The sequence below is a fragment of the Haliotis cracherodii genome, unplaced genomic scaffold (genome assembly GCF_022045235.1).
Source record: "Haliotis cracherodii isolate W230 unplaced genomic scaffold, xgHalCrac1.p SCAF_73, whole genome shotgun sequence".
Taxonomy (NCBI): domain Eukaryota; kingdom Metazoa; phylum Mollusca; class Gastropoda; order Lepetellida; family Haliotidae; genus Haliotis; species Haliotis cracherodii.
Window position 1 is genome coordinate 27,135 of NW_027266334.1, and position 6,997 is coordinate 34,131.

The 6,997-nt window shown below is 46.0% G+C and overlaps 12 non-coding genes across 12 annotated transcripts; all 12 read right to left on the bottom strand.

Annotated features, from left to right (window-relative positions):
• Positions 1-114: 114 nt before the first annotated feature.
• Positions 115-278, bottom strand: LOC139449317 (U1 spliceosomal RNA). Its single transcript, XR_011652159.1, has one exon. It is a non-coding gene; the product is annotated as a U1 spliceosomal RNA (small nuclear RNA).
• Positions 279-694: 416 nt separating this feature from the next.
• LOC139449318 (U1 spliceosomal RNA) lies at positions 695-858 on the bottom strand. Its single transcript, XR_011652160.1, has one exon. It is a non-coding gene; the product is annotated as a U1 spliceosomal RNA (small nuclear RNA).
• A 416-nt stretch (positions 859-1,274) lies between these two features.
• LOC139449319 (U1 spliceosomal RNA) lies at positions 1,275-1,438 on the bottom strand. The gene has a single exon (XR_011652161.1). It is a non-coding gene; the product is annotated as a U1 spliceosomal RNA (small nuclear RNA).
• A 416-nt stretch (positions 1,439-1,854) lies between these two features.
• Positions 1,855-2,018, bottom strand: LOC139449320 (U1 spliceosomal RNA). The gene has a single exon (XR_011652162.1). It is a non-coding gene; the product is annotated as a U1 spliceosomal RNA (small nuclear RNA).
• A 416-nt stretch (positions 2,019-2,434) lies between these two features.
• LOC139449321 (U1 spliceosomal RNA) lies at positions 2,435-2,598 on the bottom strand. The gene has a single exon (XR_011652163.1). It is a non-coding gene; the product is annotated as a U1 spliceosomal RNA (small nuclear RNA).
• A 416-nt stretch (positions 2,599-3,014) lies between these two features.
• Positions 3,015-3,178, bottom strand: LOC139449261 (U1 spliceosomal RNA). The gene has a single exon (XR_011652107.1). It is a non-coding gene; the product is annotated as a U1 spliceosomal RNA (small nuclear RNA).
• A 416-nt stretch (positions 3,179-3,594) lies between these two features.
• Positions 3,595-3,758, bottom strand: LOC139449262 (U1 spliceosomal RNA). The gene has a single exon (XR_011652108.1). It is a non-coding gene; the product is annotated as a U1 spliceosomal RNA (small nuclear RNA).
• Positions 3,759-4,174: 416 nt separating this feature from the next.
• LOC139449263 (U1 spliceosomal RNA) lies at positions 4,175-4,338 on the bottom strand. The gene has a single exon (XR_011652109.1). It is a non-coding gene; the product is annotated as a U1 spliceosomal RNA (small nuclear RNA).
• A 416-nt stretch (positions 4,339-4,754) lies between these two features.
• On the bottom strand, positions 4,755-4,918 carry LOC139449264 (U1 spliceosomal RNA). Its single transcript, XR_011652110.1, has one exon. It is a non-coding gene; the product is annotated as a U1 spliceosomal RNA (small nuclear RNA).
• A 416-nt stretch (positions 4,919-5,334) lies between these two features.
• LOC139449265 (U1 spliceosomal RNA) lies at positions 5,335-5,498 on the bottom strand. Its single transcript, XR_011652111.1, has one exon. It is a non-coding gene; the product is annotated as a U1 spliceosomal RNA (small nuclear RNA).
• Positions 5,499-5,915: 417 nt separating this feature from the next.
• On the bottom strand, positions 5,916-6,079 carry LOC139449267 (U1 spliceosomal RNA). The gene has a single exon (XR_011652113.1). It is a non-coding gene; the product is annotated as a U1 spliceosomal RNA (small nuclear RNA).
• A 415-nt stretch (positions 6,080-6,494) lies between these two features.
• On the bottom strand, positions 6,495-6,658 carry LOC139449268 (U1 spliceosomal RNA). Its single transcript, XR_011652114.1, has one exon. It is a non-coding gene; the product is annotated as a U1 spliceosomal RNA (small nuclear RNA).
• Between the last annotated feature and the right edge of the window lie 339 nt (positions 6,659-6,997).

The window sequence follows — 6,997 nt, forward strand, 5'->3', positions numbered from 1 at the left end:
CTACTCGGCAAAACAAACACAACAATCACAACAACAACTACAACTACAACTGGACATGTCATGATAGACAAATAGAATGAAAATAAGGCATTTCTATTTTTTGATTGGTTTTTCCAGGGGAGAGCGCGAACGCAGTCCCCCACACTTATAAATTGCGCACCCGAGTCGTCCACATTTGGGATGATCGCAGGGGTCAACCAAGCCGATGTGCAATGGAAAGGTCTCGCCCCGGGCCCACAGCCTTGCGGATCACTGTAAAGCCTGTGCCAGGTAAGTATGCCTGAAACTGCAGCTTCCTAACCATCACTACAAACATGCACATCACCTCACTCGGGTGTGTTTTAAACAACACTTCACATATATTCCATTTCTGTTCAAACATGTATATACTTCCCTGTACATGGCACTACATTCACCCGTTCGCTTTATGCAAAGATTATTGACAGGAAAAACCAGACAGAAATGGCTTTATTTGCATTTTAGGCTGCACAGACATGCACCTGACGCCAGGTACCCAGGGGAGGCAACTTCCATGTCAACACCCAAGTTTCCTTCCGGGTCCTATCTTTCTCCTTGGGAGCTACTCGGCAAAACAAACACAACAATCACAACAACAACTACAACTACAACTGGACATGTCATGATAGACAAATAGAATGAAAATAAGGCATTTCTATTTTTTGATTGGTTTTTCCAGGGGAGAGCGCGAACGCAGTCCCCCACACTTATAAATTGCGCACCCGAGTCGTCCACATTTGGGATGATCGCAGGGGTCAACCAAGCCGATGTGCAATGGAAAGGTCTCGCCCCGGGCCCACAGCCTTGCGGATCACTGTAAAGCCTGTGCCAGGTAAGTATGCCTGAAACTGCAGCTTCCTAACCATCACTACAAACATGCACATCACCTCACTCGGGTGTGTTTTAAACAACACTTCACATATATTCCATTTCTGTTCAAACATGTATATACTTCCCTGTACATGGCACTACATTCACCCGTTCGCTTTATGCAAAGATTATTGACAGGAAAAACCAGACAGAAATGGCTTTATTTGCATTTTAGGCTGCACAGACATGCACCTGACGCCAGGTACCCAGGGGAGGCAACTTCCATGTCAACACCCAAGTTTCCTTCCGGGTCCTATCTTTCTCCTTGGGAGCTACTCGGCAAAACAAACACAACAATCACAACAACAACTACAACTACAACTGGACATGTCATGATAGACAAATAGAATGAAAATAAGGCATTTCTATTTTTTGATTGGTTTTTCCAGGGGAGAGCGCGAACGCAGTCCCCCACACTTATAAATTGCGCACCCGAGTCGTCCACATTTGGGATGATCGCAGGGGTCAACCAAGCCGATGTGCAATGGAAAGGTCTCGCCCCGGGCCCACAGCCTTGCGGATCACTGTAAAGCCTGTGCCAGGTAAGTATGCCTGAAACTGCAGCTTCCTAACCATCACTACAAACATGCACATCACCTCACTCGGGTGTGTTTTAAACAACACTTCACATATATTCCATTTCTGTTCAAACATGTATATACTTCCCTGTACATGGCACTACATTCACCCGTTCGCTTTATGCAAAGATTATTGACAGGAAAAACCAGACAGAAATGGCTTTATTTGCATTTTAGGCTGCACAGACATGCACCTGACGCCAGGTACCCAGGGGAGGCAACTTCCATGTCAACACCCAAGTTTCCTTCCGGGTCCTATCTTTCTCCTTGGGAGCTACTCGGCAAAACAAACACAACAATCACAACAACAACTACAACTACAACTGGACATGTCATGATAGACAAATAGAATGAAAATAAGGCATTTCTATTTTTTGATTGGTTTTTCCAGGGGAGAGCGCGAACGCAGTCCCCCACACTTATAAATTGCGCACCCGAGTCGTCCACATTTGGGATGATCGCAGGGGTCAACCAAGCCGATGTGCAATGGAAAGGTCTCGCCCCGGGCCCACAGCCTTGCGGATCACTGTAAAGCCTGTGCCAGGTAAGTATGCCTGAAACTGCAGCTTCCTAACCATCACTACAAACATGCACATCACCTCACTCGGGTGTGTTTTAAACAACACTTCACATATATTCCATTTCTGTTCAAACATGTATATACTTCCCTGTACATGGCACTACATTCACCCGTTCGCTTTATGCAAAGATTATTGACAGGAAAAACCAGACAGAAATGGCTTTATTTGCATTTTAGGCTGCACAGACATGCACCTGACGCCAGGTACCCAGGGGAGGCAACTTCCATGTCAACACCCAAGTTTCCTTCCGGGTCCTATCTTTCTCCTTGGGAGCTACTCGGCAAAACAAACACAACAATCACAACAACAACTACAACTACAACTGGACATGTCATGATAGACAAATAGAATGAAAATAAGGCATTTCTATTTTTTGATTGGTTTTTCCAGGGGAGAGCGCGAACGCAGTCCCCCACACTTATAAATTGCGCACCCGAGTCGTCCACATTTGGGATGATCGCAGGGGTCAACCAAGCCGATGTGCAATGGAAAGGTCTCGCCCCGGGCCCACAGCCTTGCGGATCACTGTAAAGCCTGTGCCAGGTAAGTATGCCTGAAACTGCAGCTTCCTAACCATCACTACAAACATGCACATCACCTCACTCGGGTGTGTTTTAAACAACACTTCACATATATTCCATTTCTGTTCAAACATGTATATACTTCCCTGTACATGGCACTACATTCACCCGTTCGCTTTATGCAAAGATTATTGACAGGAAAAACCAGACAGAAATGGCTTTATTTGCATTTTAGGCTGCACAGACATGCACCTGACGCCAGGTACCCAGGGGAGGCAACTTCCATGTCAACACCCAAGTTTCCTTCCGGGTCCTATCTTTCTCCTTGGGAGCTACTCGGCAAAACAAACACAACAATCACAACAACAACTACAACTACAACTGGACATGTCATGATAGACAAATAGAATGAAAATAAGGCATTTCTATTTTTTGATTGGTTTTTCCAGGGGAGAGCGCGAACGCAGTCCCCCACACTTATAAATTGCGCACCCGAGTCGTCCACATTTGGGATGATCGCAGGGGTCAACCAAGCCGATGTGCAATGGAAAGGTCTCGCCCCGGGCCCACAGCCTTGCGGATCACTGTAAAGCCTGTGCCAGGTAAGTATGCCTGAAACTGCAGCTTCCTAACCATCACTACAAACATGCACATCACCTCACTCGGGTGTGTTTTAAACAACACTTCACATATATTCCATTTCTGTTCAAACATGTATATACTTCCCTGTACATGGCACTACATTCACCCGTTCGCTTTATGCAAAGATTATTGACAGGAAAAACCAGACAGAAATGGCTTTATTTGCATTTTAGGCTGCACAGACATGCACCTGACGCCAGGTACCCAGGGGAGGCAACTTCCATGTCAACACCCAAGTTTCCTTCCGGGTCCTATCTTTCTCCTTGGGAGCTACTCGGCAAAACAAACACAACAATCACAACAACAACTACAACTACAACTGGACATGTCATGATAGACAAATAGAATGAAAATAAGGCATTTCTATTTTTTGATTGGTTTTTCCAGGGGAGAGCGCGAACGCAGTCCCCCACACTTATAAATTGCGCACCCGAGTCGTCCACATTTGGGATGATCGCAGGGGTCAACCAAGCCGATGTGCAATGGAAAGGTCTCGCCCCGGGCCCACAGCCTTGCGGATCACTGTAAAGCCTGTGCCAGGTAAGTATGCCTGAAACTGCAGCTTCCTAACCATCACTACAAACATGCACATCACCTCACTCGGGTGTGTTTTAAACAACACTTCACATATATTCCATTTCTGTTCAAACATGTATATACTTCCCTGTACATGGCACTACATTCACCCGTTCGCTTTATGCAAAGATTATTGACAGGAAAAACCAGACAGAAATGGCTTTATTTGCATTTTAGGCTGCACAGACATGCACCTGACGCCAGGTACCCAGGGGAGGCAACTTCCATGTCAACACCCAAGTTTCCTTCCGGGTCCTATCTTTCTCCTTGGGAGCTACTCGGCAAAACAAACACAACAATCACAACAACAACTACAACTACAACTGGACATGTCATGATAGACAAATAGAATGAAAATAAGGCATTTCTATTTTTTGATTGGTTTTTCCAGGGGAGAGCGCGAACGCAGTCCCCCACACTTATAAATTGCGCACCCGAGTCGTCCACATTTGGGATGATCGCAGGGGTCAACCAAGCCGATGTGCAATGGAAAGGTCTCGCCCCGGGCCCACAGCCTTGCGGATCACTGTAAAGCCTGTGCCAGGTAAGTATGCCTGAAACTGCAGCTTCCTAACCATCACTACAAACATGCACATCACCTCACTCGGGTGTGTTTTAAACAACACTTCACATATATTCCATTTCTGTTCAAACATGTATATACTTCCCTGTACATGGCACTACATTCACCCGTTCGCTTTATGCAAAGATTATTGACAGGAAAAACCAGACAGAAATGGCTTTATTTGCATTTTAGGCTGCACAGACATGCACCTGACGCCAGGTACCCAGGGGAGGCAACTTCCATGTCAACACCCAAGTTTCCTTCCGGGTCCTATCTTTCTCCTTGGGAGCTACTCGGCAAAACAAACACAACAATCACAACAACAACTACAACTACAACTGGACATGTCATGATAGACAAATAGAATGAAAATAAGGCATTTCTATTTTTTGATTGGTTTTTCCAGGGGAGAGCGCGAACGCAGTCCCCCACACTTATAAATTGCGCACCCGAGTCGTCCACATTTGGGATGATCGCAGGGGTCAACCAAGCCGATGTGCAATGGAAAGGTCTCGCCCCGGGCCCACAGCCTTGCGGATCACTGTAAAGCCTGTGCCAGGTAAGTATGCCTGAAACTGCAGCTTCCTAACCATCACTACAAACATGCACATCACCTCACTCGGGTGTGTTTTAAACAACACTTCACATATATTCCATTTCTGTTCAAACATGTATATACTTCCCCTGTACATGGCACTACATTCACCCGTTCGCTTTATGCAAAGATTATTGACAGGAAAAACCAGACAGAAATGGCTTTATTTGCATTTTAGGCTGCACAGACATGCACCTGACGCAGGTACCCAGGGGAGGCAACTTCCATGTCAACACCCAAGTTTCCTTCCGGGTCCTATCTTTCTCCTTGGGAGCTACTCGGCAAAACAAACACAACAATCACAACAACAACTACAACTACAACTGGACATGTCATGATAGACAAATAGAATGAAAATAAGGCATTTCTATTTTTTGATTGGTTTTTCCAGGGGAGAGCGCGAACGCAGTCCCCCACACTTATAAATTGCGCACCCGAGTCGTCCACATTTGGGATGATCGCAGGGGTCAACCAAGCCGATGTGCAATGGAAAGGTCTCGCCCCGGGCCCACAGCCTTGCGGATCACTGTAAAGCCTGTGCCAGGTAAGTATGCCTGAAACTGCAGCTTCCTAACCATCACTACAAACATGCACATCACCTCACTCGGGTGTGTTTTAAACAACACTTCACATATATTCCATTTCTGTTCAAACATGTATATACTTCCCTGTACATGGCACTACATTCACCCGTTCGCTTTATGCAAAGATTATTGACAGGAAAAACCAGACAGAAATGGCTTTATTTGCATTTTAGGCTGCACAGACATGCACCTGACGCCAGGTACCCAGGGGAGGCAACTTCCATGTCAACACCCAAGTTTCCTTCCGGGTCCTATCTTTCTCCTTGGGAGCTACTCGGCAAAACAAACACAACATATCACAACAACAACTACAACTACAACTGGACATGTCATGATAGACAAATAGAATGAAAATAAGGCATTTCTATTTTTTGATTGGTTTTTCCAGGGGAGAGCGCGAACGCAGTCCCCCACACTTATAAATTGCGCACCCGAGTCGTCCACATTTGGGATGATCGCAGGGGTCAACCAAGCCGATGTGCAATGGAAAGGTCTCGCCCCGGGCCCACAGCCTTGCGGATCACTGTAAAGCCTGTGCCAGGTAAGTATGCCTGAAACTGCAGCTTCCTAACCATCACTACAAACATGCACATCACCTCACTCGGGTGTGTTTTAAACAACACTTCACATATATTCCATTTCTGTTCAAACATGTATATACTTCCCTGTACATGGCACTACATTCACCCGTTCGCTTTATGCAAAGATTATTGACAGGAAAAACCAGACAGAAATGGCTTTATTTGCATTTTAGGCTGCACAGACATGCACCTGACGCCAGGTACCCAGGGGAGGCAACTTCCATGTCAACACCCAAGTTTCCTTCCGGGTCCTATCTTTCTCCTTGGGAGCTACTCGGCAAAACAAACACAACAATCACAACAACAACTACAACTACAACTGGACATGTCATGATAGACAAATAGAATGAAAATAAGGCATTTCTATTTTTGATTGGTTTTTCCAGGGGAGAGCGCGAACGCAGTCCCCCACACTTATAAATTGCGCACCCGAGTCGTCCACATTTGGGATGATCGCAGGGGTCAACCAAGCCGATGTGCAATGGAAAGGTCTCGCCCCGGGCCCACAGCCTTGCGGATCACTGTAAAGCCTGTGCCAGGTAAGTATGCCTGAAACTGCAGCTTCCTAACCATCACTACAAACATGCACATCACCTCACTCGGGTGTGTTTTAAACAACACTTCACATATATTCCATTTCTGTTCAAACATGTATATACTTCCCTGTACATGGCACTACATTCACCCGTTCGCTTTATGCAAAGATTATTGACAGGAAAAACCAGACAGAATGGCTTTATTTGCATTTTAGGCTGCACAGACATGCACCTGACGCCAGGTTACCCAGGGGAGGCAACTTCCATGTCAACACCCAAGTTTCCTTCCGGGTCCTATCTTTCTCCTTGGGAGCTACTCGGCAAAACAAACACAACAATCACAACAACAA